Source organism: Lytechinus pictus, chromosome 11, assembly GCF_037042905.1.
Source record: "Lytechinus pictus isolate F3 Inbred chromosome 11, Lp3.0, whole genome shotgun sequence".
Lineage (NCBI taxonomy): Eukaryota > Metazoa > Echinodermata > Echinoidea > Temnopleuroida > Toxopneustidae > Lytechinus > Lytechinus pictus.
Window position 1 is genome coordinate 9,119,245 of NC_087255.1, and position 13,481 is coordinate 9,132,725.

Consider the following 13,481-nt stretch of genomic DNA (forward strand, 5'->3'; position numbering starts at 1 on the left):
TTGGTAATCATGATACGTACCTGTCTCATTAAACAAACAATGCGAGCGCGAAGCGCGAGCTGAAATTTTTGTATAAATTAACCCCATACAGGGACAAAAGTACTAGTTTTTAGGAATTAATGAAGAGCATACATATCTCACCAGTAATCTAATGCGTGCGTCAAGCGCTTGCTGATTTTGTAAGAATTACACCTTAACACATGAAGCACTTTTTGTACTCATTGTAATCATGAACATGATATATATCTCACTAATCAAATACTGCGAGCGCGAAGCGCGAGCTGAAATTTTTGAAATTCAGACCTGAAGAGGGGCATTCTTAGGCTTGTTTGTAAAAATTCATTCGTATTTCACTTACTAAATTATGCGAGCGCGAAGCGCGAGCTGAAAATTTCTGATAGAGTTTTCAGACCAGTAAAGGGAAAATTTTAAGGACTGTTTTCAGGAATTCATGAAGAGCAGACATTTCTCACCAGTCCATTAATGCGAACGTAAGCACTAAATGGGAATGTTTTATATTCAGACTTTTAAAAAAGGGGCAATCTCTTTTAAGTAGTCATGAAAGAGAAGCATGTCACTACATAAAACAATAACTCGAAGTGCGAGGAAATACATGTATATGGTGTATATTGACTTGAAAATGGAATGTTTTAGTACAACATGATTACACATTTCATCAAACAGAAATTGCGAGCACCAGGAATGATGAACACAATGTCATAGGCCCTCAGCAAAATATGTTTCATAAAGTTATGAAAAAAATACTTATGTAATATAATATATTATAAAATAATATATCATATATATAACTTAATATATGCACTAGTTTCTTCTTCCTCTACTACGCCTCTCCTTTTTTCTCCCTCTTTTTCTCCTTTTCCCCGTCTTTTTTTTTTTTTTTTTTTCTTGCCAGCCGATTTGGGGGGGGGGGGCACGTGCCCCCCCATGCCCCCCCGTAGTTACGCCACTGGTTGTGACGTTGTTGGCTGTCCAGCAAATCTCCATTACACTAGTTTCCAATGTTGTGCCATTGTCTGTTGTTCAACAACTTTCCAACGTTGCCAACGTTGTGTCATCGTCGACTATCCTACTGATCTCCAATCTACCAGTTTCCAACGTTGTGCCAGTGTCAGTTGTTCAACAACCTCCCATCTAACTAGTTTCCAGCTTTATCAACGTTGTGTCATTGTATACTATCTAACTAATCTCCAATCTACCAGTTTCCAACGTTGTGCCATCGTCGACTATCCAACAAATCTCCATCGAACTAGTTTCTAGCTTTGACAACGTTGTGCCATAGTTGGTTGTTTAACAACTTTCCATCGAACTAGTTTCCAACGTTGCCAACCTTGTGTCATCGTCGACTATCCAACTAATCTCCAACCTACTAGTTTCCATCGTTGTGCAATTGTCGACTGTCCAACAACTCTCCAACTAACAAGTTTCCAACGTTGCCAACGTCGTGTCATTGTTGATTGTTCAACAACTTTCCAGCGAACTAGTTTCCAACGTTGCCAACGTTGTGCCTTTGCTGGCTGTCAACAACTATCCAATCAAACGTGTCTCCAACGTTGTGACATTGTCGACTGTCCAACAACTCTCCAACTTACTAGTCTCCAACGTTGTGCCATTGTCGACCGTCCAACAAATCTCCAACAAACTAGTTTCCAACTTTGTCAACGTTTTGCCATTGTCGGTTGTTCAACAACTTTCCAGCGAACTAGTTTCCAACGTTGCCAACGTTGTGCCTTTGCTGGCTGTTCAACAACTATCCAATCAAACGTGTTTCCAACGTTGTGACATTGTCGACTGTCCAACAACTCTCCAACTAACAAGTTTCCAACGTTGCCAACGTCGTGTCATTGTTGATTGTCCATCATCTTTCCATCAAACTAGTTTCCAACGTCGATTCAACGTTAATCCATCAAGTTTTTCCAACGTCCAACGACTTTCAAGTTTCCAACGTGGAGCCAACGTTGGCTTGTTACCTGGGATATTTAACATATTTAATAGATAGATATTAAATAGATAAACAGATAAATAAACAGACATGATTATTTGCACAGATCAATATATATTAGATTGAAAGATAAAAGGTAGACATACAGATAGACATACATATTTTGAACAGATAGACTTATAAGATAGATAGATAGATAGATAGATAGATAGATAGATAAAGATAAATAGGCAGATAGATAGAAATTAAGACAGATATACAGACATTTAAACAGCCGGATAAATCATTAGATAGATAGATAGATTGAATGATAAATAAACAGATATAGACATATTAAAATAAATAAATAGATATTAGATAGATAGATAGATAGATAGATAAAGAGACAGACAGATAGATAGATAGACAGACATATTTAAACAGATAATTGTTAGATAGATAGAAAAATAAATAGTTCGAGAGATAGATAGATAAATAGACAGACAGATAGATGGATAGATAGATAGATTTAAACAGATAGATATATATTAGGCAGAGAGATAGATAGATATATCATGTAGGTAGATAGATAGATAGATGAATTTTACGTACGGTCTAATACGGCAGCCGCATGTGATATCCAACAAAAGTGAAAGGATTTGTTTTCTTTCAAAATTAAAATGTAACAAGTGAAATGATTCTTTTCAAAAGTGAAACATATTTTTTTTGGAAAAGTGAAATATATTATTTTTTGAAAAGTGAAATATATTTTTTTGAAAAGTGAAATATATTTTTTTGAAAAGTGAAATATATTTTTTTTGAAAAGTGAAATATATTTTTTTGAAAAGTGAAATATATATTTTTTTGAAAAGTGAAATATATTTTTTTGAAAAGTGAAATATATTTTTTTGAAAAGTGAAATATATTTTTTTGAAAAGTGAAATATATTTTTTTGAAAAGTGAAATATTTTTTTTTTGAAAAGTGAAATATATTTTTTTGAAAAGTGAAATATTTTTTTTTTGAAAAGTGAAATATATTTTTTTGAAAAGTGAAATATATTTTTTTTTGAAAAGTGAAATATATATTTTTTTGAAAAGTGAAATATATTTTTTTGAAAAGTGAAATATATTTTTTTGAAAAGTGAAATATAAATTTCTTTGAGTGAAATGGTTTAGTAGAAGAGAAACATATTTTTTTCAAGTGAAATATATATTTAATTGATTCCCTATAAGCGTGCCATAAACGAGGCATCATAAATGTCGAACGTGTGAGTTTCCCGCACATCCTGGTATATATGTCTCTGCATGTTTGATCTGTAAGGCACATGTACGAATCACTCTATTTATTATGATAAGTAACGCTGCTACACCCACGTACCAGTACTGGCAGTAGTACGGAAATCAAAGGGCAAAAAAAAAGATAGAAAAGACGACTCGAGGCAACTGTCGAGCACAGTATAAACTGAAACTTACCTTTTGTTCTTTTAGTTTTCTTCATCTCAACATGCACTATGAGTGGTGACAACTCTCTTTTTACCGGGTCACGATATTGCAGAGTAATTTATAAATTAAACAAGCTTCTTCGAGAATATGGTGAATTGAACCGAGTACAAATTAGTCATGGGCGCTGGGACCAACAGTACGCGAGGGGAATGCATAATATAGGCCTTTATCAGTGAAAGCTTCCGTTTGTCAGTGCAGTGTGCACGTACTACCGGTAGTTGTACCAAGGAGATGCTGTAGAAAGTTGTTCATGGGCACGGGATGGGGGGGGGGGGGTGTCTTAGATTTGGTTTGGACGGGGAGGAAAAGAAAGAAAAAAAAGGTTATCACCCAAAATGTAAGGTCGTTTCATATTTACACCTAAGACATCGGAGGAGAATATGGACCCATGTTTAAAAGGCCAGTATCTAAAACTTGGGGCCATGTTTAGGGATTTTCCAGCATAAATTTAACCATACCCGATGTTTATTTTTTAGAGCGTCCCATTCCAGCGGCACAGTACCCCCCCCCCCCCCCATGTCATGGAAACTTGATCTCTCCTTCCCCACACTAATTCCAACTTCTTTAGATTCACCAACAGAGATATTCTCATCAACAATCTTCAATCGGCCTATATATCTTCACGCAGTATATATTTTTTTATAGAAAAATACCTTCACCGAATGCAAATGGGGATCGAATGGGGCCCCGGCATAGGCCGATCAGTTCAGGTCGTTTCTGCGACAGATGAAATGCTCAGACAAAACTTCCCGAAAGACACATTTCGGCATCGACCACTAGGATCGAACATGGTATATTTTCAGTATTTTCGAAAAATTATTCGTTCCGGGATAAAATGATAATTTGGAATGAGATATAGTTCCGGAGTTGCAAGCCTAAACACATGGTACTATAAGCACACCTTATGGTACTACTAAATATACATGTATATTTTGCGTGTGTGCGTGGTTTTTTTGGTGGGGTAGGAACGGCATGTTCTTTTATCGACAATTGCAATCAATCCTTTTTTCCCCATCTTTCTCCGCTGAGCACATCTTTCATTCACCATATGTTAATTCTCCTCTTCTGCAATTTCTTCACCGTAAAACGCTGTTTATCTTTTATCTAGAACGTACGCTGATTATGTGAACCTACAATAGTGTTTAAAGAAGTGTTAAAATCTAAAACAACAAAGTAGGCCCATTATTTTTTATATTAGATTCTGCCCATCCTGTGATGGGGCGTGACTTGTAAACCGTATGTTAATTGGCCATGGATTTTCTTTATGCAATCCCATTTTTTTAAAGTGAGCCGGCCCTATCATACCTAAAGCATAAAGCATCTTGTGTCTTCGACCTATATTACTGGTGTATCCGGGGGGGGGGGGGGGGGAGCCGGCCCATGCCCCCACCACTTTGAGTGGCACACTAAAAATGTAAAATGTAAAAACATCGTTACCACACACGGGTTAGTATCCACCCTCCCTTGCGTGTCAAATTTTCATTGGGAAAATCCTGGATCTATCGGGTTTTTTTTTAATCATCATGTTAAATGAAATAAAGAACAAGTCTGAATTTGATAATGCAAACAAGTCACATGAAATAGGCTCCTTTTCTGCTCGATCGCCTTACTGAGACTTAAGTCAAATTCCTTTGTAGTGTCATTCATTATAATACTTATCACCCTGACTACATATACAAGTAATATAATTGATTTTCCGTCGGTATTATGGGGATCATCCCAAGTAGGGTTGGATCCAGCTTTCGCCAATAGGTGGGCTCGACAAGAATGTTACTCATGATTTCCCAAATCGACCGCGAAACGTTGATTTTTTTCTTTTTATTTGAAGGGGGTAGTCAAAACAGTAACTTCTAAGCTTTATTCATATAAAACATATATATTATATATATATATATATATGTATATATATATATATATATATATATATATATATATATATATATATATATTGTCATCTCATAAGCCCTACATTTTGTGGAAATCTCATGTATTTTGTTCTGAAAATTGAACTTTCTGTGCCATATTTGTGATCCTTTAGGAACAAGATGCGTATTTAAAAAAGAAAAGTCTACCACAAGAAAATTTGTGATTTTAAAAAATAAAGAAAAATCCAACTAGCATAACACTGAAAATTTCATCTAAATCCGATGAAAAATAAGAAAGATATGACATTTTTAAAGTTTCGCTTGATTTCAGGAAATAGTTAGGCACATACCGGTCGGTATGCAAATGAGGGAACAGATGTCATCGCTCACTATTCAAGTTGGTCCTTCGTGTCTGCAAATCTGTAAAAATTGAAATACATTTTTCTGTGGTAGACTTGACCTTTTAAATAATGCTTTTGATATATGTTCTTGCCTGATCGAAAAGGGACCTATTAACGACTGTATGCAGTTAGCAATGAAGACGAGACATATTTAAACAACGAAATAAATCGAGCGCGAAGCGCGAGTTGAAAATTCTCGACTACCGACCTAAAAAAATTGACAAGCATTTTTATGGGTAATTTTTAACAGGATAAGTATATAGCCCTAACTAAATAATACGAGCGGGAAAAGGGAGATTTTTACCTAAAAACGGGACATTGTTTTCACGTTTTGAAAATTATGAAAAGGATTGGTGATTGGGTATCTTCCTATATATTAATGATGCGAGCGCCAAAGCGCATAACAAGCTGCATACCTCAATAAACACGCGTGCGTGTGTTTCAGATCTAGACCTAAAATAATGTGGATTCTAAATATACATTTTTATCATGAAAATCCATATTAATATAAGCGCGAAGCGCGGTCTGAAAATATTTGATATTCCGATCCAGCACTGTATAGGCAATTATTGTGAATTGGATATGGATCGTACTTCATGAAATTATTGATGCGAGTGTGAAGCGCGAGCATATTATATTCCTTATATCTCTCTTGACCTAGTACTGGGGAAAAGTTTCATATGAACATAACTTTTTATCTTCCTATTCTTCTTCCTTAGCGCGAGATAAAACGTGACGATATTACATTGATTATGAGAAGAAGTATTTAATATTTACTATCCTGAATTCACGAAAATGTTATATTATTATTTATCTAATAAGAATTATGAGAGCGTGAAATTTGTTCATATTGAGTCCTGAAACTGGTAATTTCAGCAATTTTATTATGATACGATGCATAATGTTTAAATGCGAATGAAGATCGGGAGCCGTAATTTTAATCAATTGTCATGAAATGAGCTTTTAAGTATAGTTTGTTATAACTCATCAAGCAAAATGCGAGCGCGTAGCGCTATATAGCTGATAGGTTTTGACCAACAGACCTGAAAAGGGATTTAGAACTTTTGGAATAGGGTCTTATACACGAAGAAAATAGGTTCTTGACTATTCACATAATGCACAGCGTGAGCTGAAAAATGATGAAACTCAAGCAATTCTAGAGCATTTTAAAAAATCAATACGTAAATCAAACAAACAAAAATTGATTGCTCGATGTTCGAGCTGAAATATGTTATGTATATCGCCATATCAGTCTATTGAGCAAGATCGCATCGAACATGCAATGTGAGCGTGGTGACATGACGTATGGTGACATAAAAATTGTGTTATAAAAAATTAAAAAAAATTTTCAAAGTCTTCCCCTCAACTCATTTTAGTCACTCTTCTTTCTCCACTTTTTTCCCTCTTCTGTTTTTCCTCCTATCTTTTTCTTTCTTTCCTCCGTTTTTTTTTTGCTCCGTCAATGGGGGGGGGGGGGCGAGCTGTGATTTATGTTAGTACACAAAGAATATGTCAAAGGCAATTGTGCTAATAAATTCAAACGTGGTAATAGCGAAATTTTAATGTCAGGGTTTAAAGTTGCTGAATGATGGCAAGTTGTGCCGGTTACAGTTGATTGAAATAGCCTTAGCTTTGTTTGGTCATACTGTTATGGATTACATGGAGTAGGAGTGGTTGGTTGGGCTTGCGTTTGGATGGAATTACATTGGTTGGCTGCGTAGGCGTGTATTAGTTGGCTGGATGGGCTTGATTGGTTGGCTGGATGAGCTTGTATTGGTTGGTTGGGCTTGATATGGTTGGGTCGTTGGTCATTATCGTGGGGATACATGCTCTACAAGCAGTGCTTTTAGTGGATCTCCTCATTTCCAACAGGTTTTTGTTAGTACAATTGTACACTTTTTAAAATAATTTGTCTATAGTTGTTACTGCAATTGGTATGTATTTGTTTATGCATATGATGCATATTTGATTTATATTTGTATTGGTTATGAGGTACTGTACATGATGGAAATTCAAAATGAACTTGTTTTGGTTGGTTGGACGGGCTTGCATTGGTTGGATGGATGGACTTGTGGTTATAATGATCATAGGGATCCACGCTCTTCAAGCAGTTCTTTTAGTGGATGCCCTCATTTCCAACCAAGCTTTTGTTAATACTGTTGTACAAAATTCTACAATTTGTCTGTAGTTGACTTGTAATTAAACTTGATACATATTGGCATTAACTTATACATTAATGGCTTATATTTGATTTATAATTGTATTTGTAATGATGTGCATGATGGAAATTGAAAATGAACTTGGTTTACACGCAATGCCTTTAGTGGATCCCCTCATTTCCAACCAAGCTTATAAAAGCTTTAAAGCTTTAAAGGACAAGTCCACCCCGACTAAAATTTGATTTGAATAAAAAGAGTAAAATCCAAAAAGCATAACATTGAACATTTCATCAAAATCGGATGAAGAATAAGAAAGTTATGACATTATAAAGTTTCGCTTAATTTCACAAAACAGTTATATATGCACATCCTGGTCTGTATGCAAATGAAGATATGATGACGTCATCCACTCACTATTTCTTTTGCATCTTATTATATAAAATATTCTAATTTTCTCCTTATTATCAAGTGAAACAACGATTAATTCCTCCATGAACAAGTGGAATTAGCATTGTTTTACACTTTATGGCTAAGTCAAGTTGGTCCTTAGTATCAAGTCTGTAAGAAATGAAATATTGTGTAATTTAAACAATAAAAAACAAAAGAATTAGTGAGTGGTGGACATCATCAACTGTCACATTTGCATGTCACTGAGTTGTGAATATAACTGTTTTCTGAAAATAAGCGAAACTTTTAAATGTCATTACTTTCTTATTTTACATCCGATTTTAAAGAAATTGTCAGTGTTATGCTCGTTTGATTTTTCTCTTTTTATTCAAATCAACATTTTCCTTGGGTGGACTCGGCCTTTAAATATACAGGCGCGTATGCAGCATTCGATCCTACAAAACATTGATGGGGCCCAATAGTCTGAGGACAATAGTGGCCCTATTATGATTGTGCAATGGGCCCATACATTTCTTTGGCATAGTTAATGCTGGATACGGTAGTGATTTGTCTGTAGTTGACTTATTATAATTGATAGTACATATTGACATTTGTTTATGTATAGGATGTATCTTTGATTTATATTTGTATTTGGTTATGATGCAAATAATGAAAATTGAAAATTAACTAAAATTCGTTTTGGTTGGTTGGATGTGCTTTCTTTGGTTGGCTGGATGGGCTTTCACTGGTTAGTTAAATGGCCTTGATATGGTTGGTTGGGCTTGTTTTGGTGATAATCTTATATTGAATAAATGATAAATGTAAAGAGGGAAATCCGTACCCCAGGAAGTACCCGTCTTGGAATCTCGTTTGGATCTCTTCCTTATGGGAGGTCACGTGACCCGGTTCCCCTTAAAATCTGGTTGATTGTGGCTTGAATGATAAATATTGTTTAAAAACTGTGTTCTTGTTAAAGATAAATGTCAGTTGTAGTAACGATCTAAAAATTATTTTTTACAGAATCCAATATAATGACCACCCAAGTGTCTGTTTGCATGAATAAAAAATATGTGCTAAAGGATTCTGGAAGTAATGGTGTAATTGCTGAGAAATAAGCAAAATAAGCGCGGACTAGGGCACTTCCGTCGGGTCTTTATTCCAGAATAATAATATACACTATCCCACGTGTGCCTATCTGTCTTGGCGATCTTCAGCGTGATCGATTTTAGCTTAGATTTTATGATTTCACAAAGTTCATGTAACTGTACCAGATCTAGATCCACGATGATATAGTGAAACTTAGACTTGGTTTTACAGACTGTCTCATGAAATCAATGTTTTACTGCAACTACTTTCATTTAGCTTTAACAAATTGTAAATGTCGTTTTAGTAATCAGGGAAATTCTCTCAAGTGGCAATGAAAGTTTAGAACGGCCATTTCAAGTTTGATCTGTATTTATTCTCGCAATAATAACGATTAATAACTAGAGATGCTCGGCGGGTCGCGCGGCCGAGCACATGTATCCCCTGAACCCACCGCATCATCCATCATTGCGATATATAGAGCTCACACAGAAATTTGACAAATAAACACAATTATGGCGAAAATGACCCTGCCCACATTTTGCCTGTGGATACCAAAATTGATGACAATAATATGACGCAGCAGCGTGACTCTGCAGAACCTAAAGTATTGTCCAGTAGCACCTGTTGGGGAATACAATTATAGAGTAATCTGAAAACATTTTGTAAACCTTACCCTAAGTCCCCCCCCCCCCCCACACAAAATGATAGGCGTCTTCGCTTTATCTTCTAATATTGCTTCTGTGTGCCAACTGCTGTGCAAAACCTTCTATATATGGAAACAGCATGGTATAATGATACATGTACCTTGAAATGAACTTAAGCATGATACATTGGATTGTCATAGTTGTTGGTAACACTCACTTGGATTGTTACCATGGCAATAAAGCCCCCCCCCCCACCAAAAATGAAAGGCATCTTCGCTTTATCTTCTAATATTGCCTCTGTGTGCCAACTGCTGTGCCAAACCTATCATGATACATGTACTTTAAAATGAAGTAAGCATGATACATTGGATTGTCATAGTTGTTGTAATAACACTCACTTGGATTGTTACCATGGCAATAAAGCCCCCCCCCCACCAAAAATGAAAGGCATCTTCGCTTTACCTTCTAATATTGCTTCTGTGTGCCAACTGTTATGACAAACTGAAAATAAACAGAAGTTTTACCAAATTTTCCACAAATTACGTACGTAACACAAATGTGTTAAAAACGTTAAAATATTGAAAAAAGGGTATTTAATTCGCTAGGAAAGCTACATGTTCACAGTCACATTTCAGAGGGTATAAATGAGACTATAAATGCTTTACAGAGGATGCGCTTTTTGCCCTAACACTACGTGTTTAGAGTCCGATTTAAGCGAGGTGTGGGAGGCAGGGCAGTACTAAACCTAATGTAAGTAAAGGTAAAGTCGACGTCCGTGACATAATACAAAAAATATCGCTGTACTTGTTACGGGGGTCAATTCAGGGGAATTGATCAAGGGTACCGTTTTGTTTCCAATAGTTGATAAGGGTAGGGTTTCACATGCCATTACTTGTTAAGGGGTACATTTTCAGAATATGGAAAATGCTTTAGGGTGCTTTTCGAAACCCCATGGTCGCACATGGTATCCACTCGCCAATAGAAGTGCCCGCCTCCCCAGGAGTACTTCACACAAAGGTTGGTTAGCACATGGACATATAGTACATGAAAGGATCTCAATGACAAAGGCAGAATGACTCCATTATGCCTCTTGTTTATTATTCAAATTAGCAAAACACAGAATCTTAGTTTCGTTTTCAATAAAACATTAAGCAGTTTTAGGAATCCCAAGGTAACAAAGAAAACAAAAATAAAGAAAGTGATAGAAAGTGGAAAGGGTAAAGCTTACATGAACATAATTTTTGTCCTGCTTCTAACAATCTGTATCTCAACAGATATGTTTTTATCTATCAACAATTAAAACATCTTCCTGAAAGAAGAATTACGCTTGAAACAATAAACATCAAACTCCTATGTTCAATAATAAACAAAGTATTACAGCTGGTCCAATGCAAGGGCATAGGTAACAATGCAAAATATATATTGGTACACAATTTGTTAAACACATTTTAGGTGGGCAAATGTAACAATACAAAAAAATGTCATCAATATGAGATTCTTAAATATCCATCTCCAGATGAGAAAAATATTGGCAAAATGATTTTTTGATATATTGCCTGTAGGTCAAACTTTATACTGCAATAATATTATCAATTTCATAAACATTTCCAGGTGGTCAATTTTTTTAGTGCAAAATCATCAATCAGAAAATTCTTTTAAAAAATAAGAAAAGAGGTCACATGCCATGTAGTCAGAAGAAATAGGGCAATATCTTACAATATCAGTATTTCAGGTGGACAAAGGTAACAAAGCAAAGATATCAATATAGCATTTCTGAAAATTGTTTTCCATGTTTAACAATGAAAATAATATACATTTAAAAGAAACATACATCTAATACTGACATGAAATATGTTATAGTTCAATAAGACACATATTTCACAAAATTAGTTATGCAGGTGGTCAAAGGTAACAAAGCAATATATAATTAAAATACATTTTTGAAAATAGTATTCCATGTTAATGGTAATGAAATTTCAAAAAAAATAATTTAAAAAAACAAGTTTTTCCAAAATTATGTGTAGTGAAGTCCAACAAGATACATATATTTCACAATATTAACATCTAATGTCAATAGTATTATTTCAATATTTATTCAGCGAAGATAAAGTCCAAAATATATATCAGTTGAAAAATAAAATAAAGATTTAGTAATTATTCATGAAACAGCAAAATATACATGTCAGTCCTTATCGATCTAAAAGCAGTAAAAACAAAGAAAATGCATACATTTTTTTCTATAAAACATTAACTATATTATACAAATTGCAACTTAAGGCCTTAAAAATACAAGATCCAAAGCAAAGGCATACATCACAACAGTTAAATCCACACTTACAAAAGCAAACTTTGTATATCATGCTACACTGTGAGGTCATAGCAAGGCAACTACAACAAAAAAATACAATTAACTTTTTACCACAATACTTTCAGATGTCCAAATTAAGTAAACTTTGGATGAAAGTTAGTACTATTTTGGGCTAATTTCCTGATAGAAGCACATATATTAGTACTGGTATGTATAAAATCAAAACATATTTCTGATTTATGAAAGTAAAAACATAATCCATAAATAAACCTCTTGATTATGGAACATGAGGGGAAAGATAACTGTGTTAATATGCTGGGGGAAAAATGGAGGGAGATATGATTCAAACATTAAATAAATATAAAATATGTGAAAATCAACCAATCCAAATTACAACCTGAGTTTACATCGAGGAGCACAGTTTAAAATTCTATTTCAAGGAGTTGTAATAAAGGTAAACATGATCAAATAATAATAATAATAATAATAGACAGTTCTTGTATAGCGCATAACACATTATAAATAACGTCTCTATGCGCTTCCAAAGGACTTTGTCATACAAATAGTCATACATCATCATTACAATTACCATTACTTATAATCAAGCATGACAAAAAACTTCCATTTGAGAACACTATACCCCAGTTTCCCTTCTCATCAATTCTCTTCTCCAAGTACGACAAACCCTAACTGCCCCAAGCAAGCAATTTAAGTATCAAAACACCTGTTTCTTGACGTCGGTCCGAAGATAACACAACAGCCCGGCATATACAGTCACAGCAGGGGGCCACACACGATGGGATGCATGCGCAGCGCTGAGCTCGGTCCCTCCAAAACATGCCGTCATTTTTATTCGCTTACTTTCCTTATTTCGAGGTCGATTTTCTTCGTTCGAAATTGAAAATGGACTAACATTGGATTACTGAATACAATATGCCTTTGAAAACGTGATTAAATATCGAATACAATAATTTCATTCAGAAGGTCCTACTACAGGCAGAGAAGTCTTACGTAATAGCACAGCTGTTGTTTATCTTTTCGTCCTTTGCTCAATGCTCTCATACTGGCCTGTGGAGGTGAAATTGAGACAGCGGGGATTACCCCTGGATTACCTGGCCAAGCGCAGTTCAAAAGGGCTCGGAAATGATTTTTGGGAGATCCAAATGAAAAATGGGGTATAACACCGCAG